At 44.8% G+C, this 16,618-nt stretch overlaps 1 protein-coding gene across 1 annotated transcript in view; it reads right to left on the bottom strand.

The window, feature by feature from the left end:
* Positions 1-16,618, bottom strand: part of NDUFAF5 (NADH:ubiquinone oxidoreductase complex assembly factor 5) — a 534,186-nt gene that overhangs the window by 409,399 nt on the left and 108,169 nt on the right. The window lies entirely within an intron of this gene.

The raw sequence follows: 16,618 nt of genomic DNA, 5'->3' as shown, positions 1-16,618 counted from the left end.
CTTTTGAGAGAGAAATGTAATGGGGACAAAAATGTTATTAATAAATTGTGACATGTTTAACTACTTTTGCTAAAGAGGAATTCTAGAAACATCAACATCTTAGTTTCTGGGTGCTTTAGGAGAACCCCAATGTAGAAAATCCTTTCCATCGCTGGACAATGATTTTTAATGTAAAACACTTGCTGCTGTGATTTTCACCATACAATTAAAAAGAAAACACATCAGAAGGCTAACTTCAGAAGAAGGATTTGCTACAAACACAACATCTTTAGAAATGTCATCAAATGATAATTATACAAATATTAATAATGAGTGCAGTCATTTAAATACTCTACCCCAAAACAATTTCTCTTTGGTTAAATGCTTTATTTGATGTCTACTTATCAAACAGTGTTTCTTGGCAGAAATATGACAGGATGTAGCGAAAATACAGTTATGAAGTTTGTACTTAACTGGAGTAAACTGCATTCTAATATAAGGAAAGAAGGAAAAGCACCGATGAGGTGGTTCTGATTCCTAGTGTGACAAAACATAAGTTATGATGAAGGGAGGTATTGGTAAAAAAAGGGCCCAACTGGTCGTCCTTATGGGGGGATTGCGATACTTGTTAACAATGCTATGAATCACAAATCCAAGGTTGTTTACTCGAAAAATTGCATGTTGGCTATTGAGTTTCTCTCAAATGGATTGTCGACTTGTGTGTTCTTGGTTGTATGTGTATATTTTAACCCCGGAAACTCTTCCATAGAAGCCGCATTTGACACCATGGATGACATACTAGAAGAGGTAATGATTAGCAATCCAAATTATATGATTGTTATTGGAGGCGATTGTATTGCTGTATGTTCACCATCTATGTCTGCTCAAAAAACAAACAAATGCCTCCTAGTAGCTCTTCAATTACCATGGGGAAGCGCTGGGTAGCTTATTTTAAGGAATGGAACTTACAATTGGTAGACTATGAAGCTGGCCCTCATAGAGGGACATGGTCGAGGGGGCCTCTAACCTCATATATTGATTACTTTTTTGTTTCTACCTCACTAATCACTATGGTCAACAATGTGATCATTATTGAAGATACTCAGAGTGATCATAATCCGATCAGTATCAGCATTAGATGTGAATTGGCAATTTTAAACAAAGAAGCTTCATTGGGATTGGTGACCCTTCATCATGCGCAGACCTCGGTCGGTTGGCATCCAAAAATGTGCAGAGAACTATCCTACTTGGTACACAGAGATGTAATTAGGGTGCCTCACTCTCAAAATGTGTCTATTAATGCTCACATGAGAGAAGAATGGAATACTCATATAATAAAAGAGCATATAGAATTCCTTACGCAAAGAGCGGCACTGAATAAGCTAAATGTCTCTAGAGGATATATTCTTGAAATTGCCCAAATCAAACAGGAAAAAAAACGTTTAAGAGCTTTAAGTAAACTGTCATTAAATTATGCCAAGTATTATGAAGCCAAAAAAATGATAAAATTTAAATATAGCCGCATGCTACAAATCAGAAAAATGTATCTACAGCTATATGCCAATCAAAAAATGATGAAGTCTATCATCACCAATAATACTAGAACCATTTGGGCAATATTGAACAATAAAAAAGGGGTCGCCGCGCACGACTTAGGGTCCCTGATTGCAGCATCTATATGGCAGGATTATATTAAAATTAAGTATAGTCTACCCCCTCAATTCCAACCCTTTCACTTTGGAATAATACACTATAAATGTAATGAATGTATATTATTCGCTATGGAGGAAATTATTGATGCAATCAATTCACTCAACTCCTCAAAGGCGGCCCGGCCGGACGGCTTGCCTGCTTGTATCTTAAAAGATGATCCCTACTTTTGGGGTGCCATTCTCTATACTAAATTCTCTTACATCGTGGCGACCAACATAATCCCAAGGTCATGGCTAAACGCCATCATTATTCCAATATATAAGAAAGGGAATCCAGAGCTGCCCTCCAATTTTCGACCTATAGCACTTATGGATGCCTCAGTAAAAGTATTTTCGATCATTCTACTGCAGTGCCTACAAAACTTTCATAGAAACAAAGAACATCTATTCAAAATTTCAAACTGGATTTCGCAAGAACATGGGTACCTCCTTAAATGCATACATTATCTCACATATTTTTGCGCAATCTAAAACACCTGAAACCGGTGCAGTTTATATGGCGGCATTGGATCTGAGTAGTGCTTTTGACACAGTCATAAGAGAAGTACTCTGGACCAACACTGGGTTTTCCTAAAAGGATGGTACAATTGATTGACTTGCTACATAATAGCACAACTTTTCAAATTAGGATAACCAAATCTGGTGCTCTCACAACTCCCATTGACACCGAAACCGGGGTTAAACAAGGATGTAACATGGCCGCCACTTTGTTTAATTTATATCTTTGCGATGTGGATAAGCTATGCAATGAGACTGGCATGTATCCCGCACAACTTGGGGACTTAAAAATATCATGGCTATGTTTTGCAGATGATATTGTACTGATTGATCGAACCCCTAGTGGGCTACAATTGAAACTAAATCAATTTTCCAAATTTGCAGCATTACATAACCTGTTGCCAAACCCTTCTAAATCGCAAATTGTCATCTTTCGCAACTATAAAAAAACTAAATCATACACTTGGCAACTGGATGGAAATTAAATTGAATGTGCAAGATCAATTCGTTATCTTGGTTCCCCCCTAAATGACCAATATTCCAAAAAAGTTTGGCAAACTCATTTGAATATGAAGGTGCGCCCTTTGGCATCCATGATGAAGGTGATAATCGGAAAATATTGTGAGTTTTCCTTAATACCGCTAATTGAGTTCTACTTGTTGAAAGTGGAACCAATCCTTCTATATGGATTGGACATGTGCCTTCTGGATATGGGTGCAACTCTATACCTTATACAGGGCAACCTATGGAAACATACTTTGGGATTATCTCCATCGATCCCTAACTCAATCATTAGACATGAAATGGGTTTGTCATCTCTAGCAGCGAGATGGTCATGGTGCAAACTGTCAAGATATGCAGATATCAAGGCACCCTATCATAATTCCCTTTATTTTGATCTAAATGAGATACTCGACACTCGAAAACTTAAATCCCTGGATAGGTATGATATCGAAATGAAAAGCATTCTAGATGACAGACTGCTCGATCTCTGACCTTGTTATGCATCTTCCAAAAGTCAAACGAAATCTATATGATCGTGACTGGTCTGCAACTTTGGATTGCAATAATAAATATATGACATATTTGGAATATGCGAAAAGACCAAGGAAGAGAGAACTGAGATCTTCTTATCTTTCTCAATGTCCATCTAGAAAGATACGTCAAATGTATATGAGGTTTAAATTGAACCAGTGCCACACACTTGAGAGAATCCAACATTGGAATAAAAACGACAGTGAATTAATTAACTTGAATTGTCGCTTCTGTGATTGTGGAACGGCCGAAATCCTGAAACATCTTGTGGTTGATTGTACCTTTTTTGAAAATGACAGAAACAATTACCGGGGATATATGCTCCGAAAGATTGTGACATCTTGAAATCTTCTTTTTGGGAAAGATCTATGCATGGAGAGAGCATGGCTCTCATACTATCATTAGTACGCATTTTGGGGAAAATCAAAAACGCACTATCAATTGAAAATGAATCACTATTTACTGGAGGTAGAAATATTGCATAAAAGCCTAACAAAAGGAATGTAATTAATGCTGTTTGTAAATTCCCATGTTTGGGTTAGGTTTCATTTTATGATCTAATCTGGAAAAGAAAAGTCGACTTAAGCAACTTGTTGGTTGATGAATATTATTTTAATAATTGTTCAAAAAGTCTTCTAAAAAAAATGATGAATTTGGATCTTAATAAGGATTGTTTTTATAAATCTCTGTTTTATTATTTTGTATGAGAATGACAATGTTGTAAAAGTTTTCTTTATGTAAAACCAAACACAACTTTAAATAAAAAATAAAAAAAATTAAAAAATTGGTAAAAATGATGCTGGCTTTGGGGTCATCTGCGTTAGTCCTAGAATGAACAGAACTTGACGTGTGGAAGTCTCAAATACATTGCAACATGCTTTGCATGAAGATAACGAGTTCATTAGCAACTCTAACGAAATAAGAGAAGCATGTTCTGTGGAATTGAGTACACAAAGGTAGATGCGAAAATAATTTAGAGTAGATTTAATGGTACTAGATGAAAATATCTTTTTATTAAGATCTTTTAAAAAAATCAATTTAGAAAGACTGCCCCTGCCGCACACGAATGACGGGCTCAGCGGGACTCGGAAGCGCAGGACGAGGAGAACTGGTAAGTGTGTGGGTGCATGTGTGTTGTGTGTATGTATGTGTTTTGGTTTAGGAGAGTCTTGGATGGGGGAGAAGGAGCGGGGGGCGAGTTAATAGAACAGGAAAGTGGAAGGTGGGAGGAGCAAAGGGGCTAAAAAAAAACTAATTGTAAAAAAATGTTTTAAAAAAAGAGGCGGGTGTATGTGAAAACACCTCAATATTAAGGTTTCATGATGATGTACAACCTCAAGAAAAATGGCCAATATAAACCGGTCTTTTACTCATGAGACCTTAATAAAGAGGTCTTTTCACATAGAACCGATTTAATTTGCTGTTCCAAGATGTGAGCGATACACTACAATACTGTATGCCCAGGTTTGTGACTGCTGAATTAAAATTGAAATCCCTGTAGGACGAGGCACATCCAACTTGCTGCGACTTTGCATTGAGGGATTGACATTGGCTCTGCTGGAACTGACATTGGCTCTGCTGGAGCCTGTGGCCTTGGGGTTCTGTGTGCCAAAGTGTGGTCTAGATAGAGTTACTGCCTTGCACCAAACAAGCACAAGTCTGTCCCCATCTGCAGCTTTCCTCCGTGCTTCACAATTTCAGGTATTAACAAAAACATCGTACTGGTGATGGGGTAGATTTGCAATGACCTTGGCTGAAGCACTAATACTCCTGATCAATAATTCGAAATACTCGTCTACTGCTCACAACTGTTTGTGCATGTGTGAGATCTACACTTCATCTTCTGCCATAAAGTAGTTTCCAATGACTCCTTCCACTCTTTGGAGATTTCTGTATTTGGATAGGTTATCTTTGTTCGTAAAAATGGCAGTTTTACTTTAATCATGCCACTTTTTTATCCTCTGTTGCAATCTCTTTACTCTGTACCAAATATCGAGGATTCGAGGACTAGGTGCTTTTTGGACATCGGTTATCCAAGGAGGGGGCTGGGTTCAATCATGTTGGCCTCCCACGAAGTCAGGTGCCTAAACTTGTCCCAAGGCCTGGAGGTGACCCAGAAAAGCTGGCCTTTAGGGCTTTGGTGCCAGAACTAGGTGCTGGAGGCAGTACAAGTGGGAGTCGCACGCAGCCTCCCACCCTCCCTCCATGCCTGGTGACAGGCATTCTGAAGAAATGGATAATGGTGAGGTACTCTCCGGTCCCAAACACCCATTTCCCAGTGACCCTGGAATGCCCCTCCTCCCCACCATGAACATTACAGCCCGAAGAGTCAAGAATTCACGAAGCAACTCATTGTTTGAACAGCCCCCAGAAGGGCCAGTGACATTCACATTTGTGAACAGATATTCTCTTAGACAGCCATTCAAACCTTATCCAGTCAATGGGGTTCATCACGAGTTGGGCGGTAAGTCTTAAATCAGTGCAAAACGGTATTAGCACCGCCAATACCGCCCCGCGGGATCATGACTGCAAATCACACCAGCATTACAGCCAGCGTTAGTACAGACGGCTGTAATAGCGCTGACAACCAAACGCGCTATTAGAGAGCCATCACAAGACCAGCGAAAGCGGAATTAGCGCCAGAAAACCGGCGGGAATACCAAACATACCCCTGCCCAAATGCTGGAGGTGGGCTGGAGGTAAAAGAACACATGAGACAGCAAATAGGGCCCAGATGAAAACAATGCACACCAGAGGCCTACAAAAGACCCACCCATGCACAACACACATTTCCCAACACCATTACAGCATCAGGAGCAGGGAGGAGAAAGCAATAAGGGACCAGGTGAAAACAATGCACACCAGAGACCTACAAAAGACCCACCCATGCACAACACACCCTTCCCAACACCATTTTGCCATTTGCAGCCGGGAGCCTTGATGTGGACATGTACCTGCTGCGCCTGGAGCACAGGGGGTGGTGAGGAGAAGGAGGAGGAGGAGACTAGCACCAGCAAGGCGGCAAGCCATCCCCAGGGTCAGGCCAACACCCTGGGCCCTGACTGATGGGCAGCTGGTGACCGAGTACAGGCTGGACAGGGCAACCATCACCCAGTTGCTGGACACAATCCAAGCTGACATTGGCAGCCGCATAGCCATCAGCACTGCTGTGCCCCCACTTGTGAAGCTTGTGTCAGTACTAAAGTACCTTGGGACTGGCAGCTTCCAACACACCGTTGCCATGATGCATGGTATGGCCCAGTCCACCTTCAGTGCCGTGCTGGGACAGGAACTGGGTGCACTGCTGCTCCATATCAATGGGCTCATTGCACTGCCAGCCACACAGGCACAGGTCAACCAGCTCAAGGGACAGTTCCATGTCATTGTCCAAGTCCCCAAAGTCATAGCAGCCCTAGACTGCACACATGTAGCACTAGTAGCACCCTGGGAGCATGAGGCAGCCTACAGGAACCATAAGAGTTACCATTCCATGAATGTGCAGATGACGTGTAGCCCCGGCCCAACCTTCACCCACTGCTGCGCCCGCTACCAGGATCCACCGACGACTCCATGGTCCTGCGGAACAGTACCCTGCCAGGCTACGTGGAGAGGCACCGAGGCCAATACACATGGATGTTGGGTGAGTAAAAATCTCTTCAGAAATGCATGCCAAATTGGGAGGGGGGGCATACACACAGGAATCCCTACTTGCCAGCAGGAGAAACAGGCAGCACTAGCACAGCACCATTTCCATGCATGTGCCTCGCATGAGAACCCTTTTCACACGTTCCACACAGCAGAACACCCTGAATGGCACACACTTTTGAAAGCACAGTCACATATTAAAGGCCAACTACCACAAGGCATCTTGTGTGTGTCGAAGTGCTGTTCCTCACCCTGCCACAGAAGAGATATTCCACCCTGGCCACCCAACAGTCATGCCAATATAGACCTAATGTAGGCACTTCCACAAAAACACCATACACAAGTAGTTGTAGTCACGTCAATGACCATCCCTGAGATAGTGAACCCGGATTGTCCACTCACATGCCTGGCCAAACGTACATGAATGTGCCAAGTAGCAAACGCAACACCAGCCATAGTGAATGCAACAACAAAAGGCCTAACAACATGTCACCTGAACATGCACTTATAAGGGCACCCTCATCTAGACACAAGGGACAAGAGTACAGTGGCATTCAGACACAGGATTGGTGCTTGCAGTAAGTAGTCCATCAATTGAATACAGCACCATGAACAGCACACACCACAATGAAAGTAGCCATATGAAAAATAGCTTAAGTGTACTACATGAGTGGGACACACATAAGCATTTACATATTAATGGATACACTGCTGCATGCAAACCTCAGGCCATGCATGTCCCGGAAGTTGAAGGATGTATGACAACAATGCACCGAGATAGGATTAACCTTTCCAACACATACTTGACTCTGCTGCCAATGTGACTGATATCTAAGCCTTTTACACCCACAGAACCAACCTTGTCCTAATGTCTGCATTGTCTCCCCTGCAGGTGATTCTGGATATCCGCAGTACACATGGCTCATAACCACTGTGCGTAATCCACACACTCCAGCAGAGCTGGCATGTAACATTGCCCATGGGCGTACACGCATCTGTGTGAAAATGGCATTTGGATTGCTGAAGGCATGCTTCCGGTGCCTACACAGTATGGGAGGGGCCTTGATGTATGCACCAGAGAAGGTTGGCAAAATCATACTTACATGTGCTATGCTGCACAACATTTGCTGTCGCAGGCATGTGCCATTGCCCCCTGATGCTGATGGCCAGCCACCTGGCGATGGCAGTGATGATGAAAATGTGGCCATCACCGGGGCACATGCACACAGGAATGGGGTGAGGAATGGGAGGTTGGCCAGACAGGCCTTGATTGATACATTTGACACATATCACTTGTAAAATAAAGAGCACTTAAACTCAATCATGAATGTCCATGCTTTGTATGCATTATGAACAGGATTTATTGTTTTTTTAACAAACCCCCTCCCCCTGTGAACTCCCCAGCACACACTCCCTCCACCCCCCTGTGAACTCCCCATCACACACTCCCCCACCACCCTCTGAACTCCCCATCACACACTCCCCCCAACCCCTTCAGAACACCCCAAAATAGTGCTAGTGGGTCCATGTGCCTAGGGCACGGCACAACTGTGCCATGTCGATCTCGGATGTTCGTGGGCGCTTCCCACGGCCGGGTGCCTCTGGTGAGCAGCGGGGGAGATTGCGCAGGGAACGGCACCTGGGCGAAGCCTACAGGGATCCCTCTGTGAATGTTGTAGAGGCAGATGGTATTGCTCCTGAGACCTGCAGCTGCTGGCGGAGCAGATTGTTTGCCTCCAGCATCTGCTTAGCATGTGCAGATTGGACCTCGCATAGCTCCTGTACCCTTTGTCCAAAACCTGTCAAGGCCGCTGTAGAGCCCTCCACCACTCTACGGGTGTGCACATTGTCACGTGCCATGGTCTTGGTTGCATTCCGTATGGCACTGCTGATAGCCTTGATGTGGCGGTTGTGCTCTGTCGACATGGCCTCAATTTGCAGCTGTCGGGCCTCCATCACATCCAGCCGCCCCATCACAGCAGCTCCTGTGACGAGGGGCCTTTGAGGTTTGCTGGAGATTGGACTGACAGCTCTGCGCAGGGTAGAAGGGGGGCTGTTGGGGGACATGGTGCCACTTCTGATGGGGCTGCTGCGGTTGTAGTGCCCATCCTCAGGGGAACCATAAGATGGTGTGTCCACATCAGGCTTAGGTGTGTGGGCACGACGCACACGTACATGTGGAGTGTGTGCATCCACTGGCACCTGCTCCAGGCTACCCTGGGGTGTGCCCATCCCATGTGCGACAATGAGGCTGGGTGAGGACACCAGTGCAATGTGTCGTGCTGCTGTGGATGTGTGGGCCTCATCAGAGTTAGACCCACTGGTGGCTCCCTCCACATCCTGAGTGTCTGTGGTGGCTTCCGGTGTTTGAGGCTCTGTCGCCCTGCAGACTTGTGGACGCTGCACCCGTCTGGATGGGCTAAGGTGCAGCGAACTTGGATGTGTCCTGCGTCTTATTTTATTCTTGCCGATCCCTTTGCGGGATGGTGGTGCTGGTAGAAGTGTGGGACATGCGGCAGGATGTTGTTCCTTCCTCCCCATCATCATTGGCCTTTGATGAGCGCTGTGTGCCTGTGGGGTACATAGGGTGCTGTATGAGTTGAGGGCAGCTTCCATTTGTATCATGCATTTCATGCCTTACAGTGGCTTTGGACACAGTTTCTATCATGCTTTGCCATTGCATTTTAGTGAGTCCCCATGTTTTGATTGGTGCAACGTGGTACAGGGGAGGGATACTGCTTGGACATGTTGGTGTGACATCTTCAGATGTCTGTTGAGGATGTACAGCTCCCATATTGCTGTGCGGGTGCTTTCATACGCACCCACACATCACGTTGCTGTGTCATGGCCATGGATGTCTTTCCCCTGGGCCTCAGGTTGATACATTGTAAGTACTTATGGTACAAGGGGGTAGGAGGGGGCAGTAATGGGTGGCTGCGGTGCCTCACACACATTGCATGCACATACATTCACTCAGGGTCTGGAGGCGTGGGCCTAACAGATTCATGCATTTTCAGAGGGGGGTTCTCACCTGTAGCCTCATGGGTACCGGTGCCAGCCTCCGCTCCTCCAACTCCCTCAATAGTGCCCATGTCGATCAGGCTCGTCATCTGCTCCTCCCAGGGGGTAAGGTCCGGTGGTGGTGGTGGTGGTGCTGGCCCTCCTCCAGTCCCCATGCTCTCACTCCTGTGCTGGACCAGGAGACCACGGACACGGACCTGCAAGTCATTCAGGCGCTTGCAGCAGTCCTCCCCATCCCTGGGCACACGGCCCACCGCAGATACCTTCTGGCTCACTTGCCTACAGATCTGTGCTCGCCGCTGAGCACTTGTCTTGCGCTGCTGGGGGCCATAAATCTCTTCCTGATGGCCCAGAACCTTCTCTACAAGTATGGCAAGCTCCTGGTCAGTAAACTTCGGTTTTCTCAACCTATCCAGGGCTTACTTGCCCCTGGTGCGTTCCTGAGCCATTTTCCTAGCTTAACAGGAGTGGATGGCTTGCAGGGGCTGCGATTTACCGTGGATTGTGATTTCCAAAATGGCCACCGCTTTATTTCCCGTTCCGGCAGTGATGCGTTTCCTGCGCACTAATAGCACCGCGGCTCGGCAGTAGCGCAATGGGCGCCGGATTTACGGGTTCCTAGACACTTTTTCTGCCAGGCGCTATTTGTGTTAACGCCATGTCCCTGTGCGCATGTATGCAGACTCATGATCTGCCGTTGTTTCCACCAAGCATCGTGGCATTAGCGCAAATAGCGCTTGACAGAAAATACGCCGGAATGCCGCCCAACTCGTGATGAGGCCCAATGTCTTTATGGATACAGGTGCTGCTACCCTGATCATGGATCCAAATGCCTCGATGGATCAAATTGACTAACAACGGAAAACCATTGTACTGACGTCATTAGTGACATCACAACATAGCCACGTTAGTCATAAAGCAAACTCGCAGCCATGCACAAAGTTACACGAACACACATGTGTGTACACGAAGAACATGCTTACACAGCTCTGTAGATAGAGGACAGATACTGTCAGGATCCCATGGCACATTTCCACATTGTCAAAGAGACATTACACTAGAAGACTTTCATTTCGGAGATTTCATCATCACATATATATGTAGGAGTAATGCTTGAGTGATGTTTGGGTGTTGTTTCTGAAATTAACATCTTATTATTTACATAAGTTTCATTAATGTTAAACCATTGAGGAAGTGCCTAATTCACCAAGCCAAGATGGAGGATCCGTTTCACAACAGTGATTGGAGGAGAAGTGCTGTGAGGTAGTTTGGAACTTTCATCAAGATTCTAAACTGCCTTTCATTCCAGTTCCCTTAGAGGAAGGTTGCAGTTATTTTAGCTCTGAAAACATTATCAGTAGGAATATATCTATAGTAACATTGTGTAAGAACTATCTACAGAGAAGAAATCATCATTTTCATATTGAGTTAAGATCATCACAGATGAAGCAAGCTAAGTCTAATGTTTGGATAAACTCCTCTATTGTTACTAATTGACTTTAATTTATCAACAACTGTCAAGTCAAGAAGTATCCTGCTAGAAACTGTACTTTTGAGGACATGAACTTCTTTTGCTCTTGAACTCGTGTTGTTTTAGTTGTTAGAAAAGTAAACGTTCATTTTATGGTATTTGCGGCTGCATTTACATTTTTTCTTCATTAGAGTTTTTACAAGATCTTTATATAAGTGTGCTTAGCGGGAGCGCTTCTTGCCAGTGTTTTTATTACTGTTCACTCGTGTTTAACTTTACTAACCTTTTGCGCACATTTTTAAACTTTAATTCTTAGTGTGCGCGTGTTTCTCGTAACGGATACTTTGAAGTAAAGGGCCCACTAACATAATATTGCGTGCGTCCTATTTGTGCTCCTTCACTTCCTGATAGTGACGTATGCATATATCTTTTGGTGCTTCGTAGTATTGCAATTATTTAAGACGACGTTTTGTGTCGTTGTGTTTTTTCTTAGTTATTGGTGAAGCGCAGGTTTTTTCCACATCCGCGGTGCGGAGTGCGCGGTTCATCTTCCGTTGTGCGCGGTCCAGGCGTCATCTCATCCGCGGTCCGGCGTGCGCGGTTCATCTTCCGTTGTGCGCGGTCCAGGAGTCATCTTATCTCACAGCGGTCCTGAGTGCGCGGTTCATCTCCCATAGCGCGCGGATTGGTGAGTGTCATGTACAGTTGTTTTCATTTCAATCCAAGAGCACAGTAACATTATTTATGCTCGTGTCTTCATCAGTTTTGAAGGTACGTGTTACGTTACTATGGATGGCAATAGTAGCGTCACTTTCATCATTTATAAAGCAAAGTGAACTATTTTTAATCAAAATATTTCAAGATCTATCTACTGAACATTGACTACCAAAGAAATACAAATAGAATTTTTTCAAAATTTGCTGTGAACTTTATTCAAGAAAAAGAAAAGCTTCTAAAGATGATCATTTGAACTATTCTTCAGACAAGCTATTCTTCTAATTCTTAACAACATAATTAGAGCCATGAGACTATAATTCAGGAAGTAAAGCAGCAGTGAAGGAATATAGGTAAGAAGACATTAATAATAATAATTTATAATGAAGCCTATCAGCAATCAAGCATAGGCTGCAGGTATTTAAATCTATGTTTTGATTATATATATATATATATATATATATATACTAGTAGTTCAAACACAGAATAGAGTAATATTAATTGTGAATCATTTGTGTTTAGATTTTCGCAGACACTGAGGAACCATATTCCAGTAATCCAGTTCCAGATGATTTATCAGTTGTCGAGTGATCAAAATTGAAAACCAGTGAAGATATGCTTTTGTTTTGTTCTCCATTCCCCTTTCCCCTTGGGTTTGCCAGTTTGATAATTATATCTTTTTGAGATTGTTGAGCCGGCATACTTGGGGGGGTCTGGTGGGCCAGCATCACTCCTGCAGGAAGATTCAAGACTGGACCTTGACAGATACACATACATACTGTCGAAACCTTTTATTATTTTTCTCATTAGCCAAGTGCAGAAACGTTGAATGCAAGGCAAAAGAAGACATGCAGAGCAAGCTTGCAGACGCTTATCGCAACTAACCCTATGGAACTACAGGATCGTATAAGAAGCCTGGAGAATCCAAATACTACCAACCTATAGGAAACATAGCACGGTATAGATAATAGAAATCATAGTAAAACTATAATGAGGTTACATGAGGCCACAAGCCAGAGGACGAGAGACCAATGAAAGCAGAACCAGGCTGCAATGAACAGCATCTAGGGCTCGCAGCCAAGGTCATATAACCAGCACATTCCGAAGCTAAGAGACAAGGAGCCATCTGCAGAAGAGAAGAATAAATCCTCATAAATTGCAGACCAGAGAGCTCGATTTCGCGGTCCTAAACTACGCGATGCGGCTGAGCCAGAAAATGGTCATTCTATGCGATGCGGCTGAGCCAGAAAATGGTCATTCACCCGGGAAGACAAACGGTTCTCAGCAACACAGACATGAAGTGAAACATGGATTCTTTAACAAAGTTGCAACGCTGAGGGAACTCACAGGCAAAAGTGGTGGCATTGACGGTTACAGTGGGCACACATAGTCTTTTTCATCACCTTGAGAAGGTGCAATGAGAGCTGAGAACAGAGCTGGGTCCCAAGCCTGGGGAGATCAGCTCCAGCCTATCAGGGAACAGAAATTCAGGGGTGAATGGTAAGGGCAAGGGCCAATGGTAATCCTGCAACCCTGCACCAATGTAATAGATAGCTTTTTGGGGAAGTGGCAGGCAAGCCACCTGACATGTGAGGACCAATAGAGTAGTATCTATAGGTGCCATGCATAGGCACTACCACCCCAACTACCCAATCCTGTCTACTCATAGGTTTTTGTGGAAGAGCCCCATGTTGTGACGTATTAATCGAACAAAATCGCCCGACACGGGCTTAGGAGCTGTGAATCCAGGAGATTTTCAATGACCTGTATGATCCCTGTATGTGTAATACACGCTAGTTCTAACTTGCCCTTGGCTAAGTCCTCTGTCTATGCACTGGAAGAGGGTTTGTTGGGCCCTGGGAGCTGGAACGGTGAGCTTGTAGTGTGAACCACAGTCCCTCTGGTATACCCAAGCCAACAAGTTCGTAGCAGAGGTATGGTTGACTACGCCCATTCGGCATAAACCGGCTCTTCCACTGCAGCGTCTGGAGAGCTGCAGGGCGCCTCATGGAACGTGAGACCAATGGAAGGTGCATCCCTGTGCAGAGGCCACCATGAGCAAGTTTGGAGAATATCCCAGCAGACTAGAAGGGTGATGCGCCAGCTTTGGGGGAGCCAGTAGCCGAGCAGCGTCAGTGGATCACAGAGTTTAAGTATTGACTCAGTCACACAGCAACTGAGAGGGTGGTAAAGTAATGTCAGGTGTGGGGTGGTGACGAGTATTGTTGAGTACCCTTCAAGTATTGTTGAGTATCGTTTGGTAGTGTCGAGTAGTGTGAAGTACAGTAGGGAGCAGAGGTAGATGTCATTTTTCTGGTTAGGGAGCATTCGGTCTGAAGGTAAAAGGTTCTGGCGAATAACCAAGACTATTGACGTAAGGGTATGGATGATAAAAGTTGTCTAAATATTGGATTCCCCGTGGATTGGGAGTTTTAGCTCAGGTCATACATGATGGCATCTCTGTGTAAATGCTTAGCAAAGGGAGCTAACTTAAATTGCAGAAGGTGTTCTTCTGGTTAAGTCTTGGCTTTATCTACAAGGCAACGATGTAGGTAAAGGTTGAACATATTGGTATCCCCTATTAGGAGGCAGGAAGACAGCTGTGGGTATATGTCGGGTTCGTAAACATTTTCTCTGTGATGGAACAATAGTGTTGCGAGCTCTGTTAGTGATTTCTATCTTTCCCCTATGTGTTAAGCAGTGACGTCACCCATAGGCTCTGTGCATAGGACTAGGACAGCACGAGGAGGTACAAAATTTGGTGTTCACGATTTGCAATTGACCGAGTAAGCTGTTCAGTGGCGGTGCGTGGAAGGCGCATGTGCAAAATTGGTGGATGTGCCTGAGGAGGCAGAGAGGTGTAGAAGGGTGGTGCGTGGAGCATGCCTGAAAGGTTGGTTGGGAGCCAGAGAGGCTCAGGATAATTGACAAGAACTGGCATTTGTAAAGTTGAGAAAAACGAGATTAAAAGTATTTTTGTGTTTGTATAATAATGGAAGTATCGAAAGCCTCGACTTGAGGTCAAGTGAGTATAAAGCAATGTGTCAAGGGTAGTGCGGGGGGATATGCCCGTAAAGCACCTATGTAAGGCCCGTCCGCGATGTAAGAACACAGAAGGCAAATCGACTAAGCCATGGCCACAATGCAGAAGTTTCTCCAAATACATGCAGCAATCACCACAAACACACATACAAGAGGCTTATAAGGGGAAAAACAGAGCAGTCCTACGGTGATATTCGAACTCTGGAAGATGTTTCAGGAGGACAAGGGGGAAGTAGCGAGGCGCCAATGTATGCTGAGCCAGCAGGAGACTCCGGGTGCAGCTCCCTCGGCCCCCGCTCTCCTACCTCCTCAGGACCAGGAGAACGAAGGGGCTGCAATAGAAGCACAGGGATTATACACCCTATACAGGAATTAAAAGCAGCGGATGGGTACACAAATCCAACATTCGAACCTCCAACATATACCCAAGAGGAGGGGCAGAAAGGGGCATGCAGCGAGACCCAGACAAGCGCCAGGGATGGGCTGGGAGGAAAAGCATCGAACGAGTGGGTAGGAGGGCAAATATTATTGAAATTAGATGGGAAGACAGCGGGAGAAAAAGGAGGGGAATGTAAGGAAGTAACTGGATGTATGGGAAGCAGTGAAGCACGAGAGTGGGCAGAGATAATGGAAGAAGTAGAAAGGAAAGAGGGAAGAGAAGGAAGAACGTGAGAGGCTGCGAAGAGACAATCAAAGAGAAGAGAAAGAGCTGGAGCAGAGAGAGATGCAAAGGGAGGGAGACGAGAAGGAAAAGCAAGTTTTTGTAAGAAGGGAAAGGAGAAAGTGGGAACTAGAGTGACTCGCAAGAGAGCGCAAACGCAAGAAGAGGATGAGCATGCAGTGAGGGTAATAAGACTGAAATGGGGATTGAAAGGCAAGCGGAGCAGGATCACAGCAAGACATATGAAAAGGCAGCCCCGCTGCCAGACTGAACCGAAGCAGGGTCCACCATGAGGGGGGACAGCGGGAACCTGATGGACTTAGGAGCGGAACCACAGGGAGGCAAGGTCACAGAACTCATCAAAACTGTGTTTCAAAGGGTTAAAGTAAATACATATAATTAAGAAAATAAGATCAGAATTATGCAATTGGGAATATTCAATTGCCAAGATGTGGTTGGAGGCGGCAAAGACTCTAGCATTGCAATGGACCTTATTGTTCAATAAGATCGCAAGACCTCCCAAAGGACGCCCCACAGCCACATGTTTGGCCGGGAGAGAGAATGAAGTAAAACGATCCACACCAATCAGTTAGAACAGCTGATCACTGCTCAGAGTGCATGAAGTAAACGTATCTTGGCAAAATATTTGGTTATGTCTTTATTAGTTTGCAGAGAGCGATGTTAGATTGTTAAACTTAGATGAACTTTTGTTGTCTGCGTCTAGATTGCCTAGCAATATTACTAATATTGAGGCTATTGGTGATCCATTGGTTGTGATTGCAGCTTCTGGAGTGAGCAAACAGGAGCTTACACCTATACAATTAATGGTTACAACCCTGT

This window comes from Ambystoma mexicanum, chromosome 4q (genome assembly GCF_040938575.1).
Source record: "Ambystoma mexicanum isolate Mex_15411 chromosome 4q, UKY_AmexF1_1, whole genome shotgun sequence".
NCBI classification, from domain to species: domain Eukaryota; kingdom Metazoa; phylum Chordata; class Amphibia; order Caudata; family Ambystomatidae; genus Ambystoma; species Ambystoma mexicanum.
This window is presented reverse-complemented; position numbering and strand designations above follow the sequence as displayed.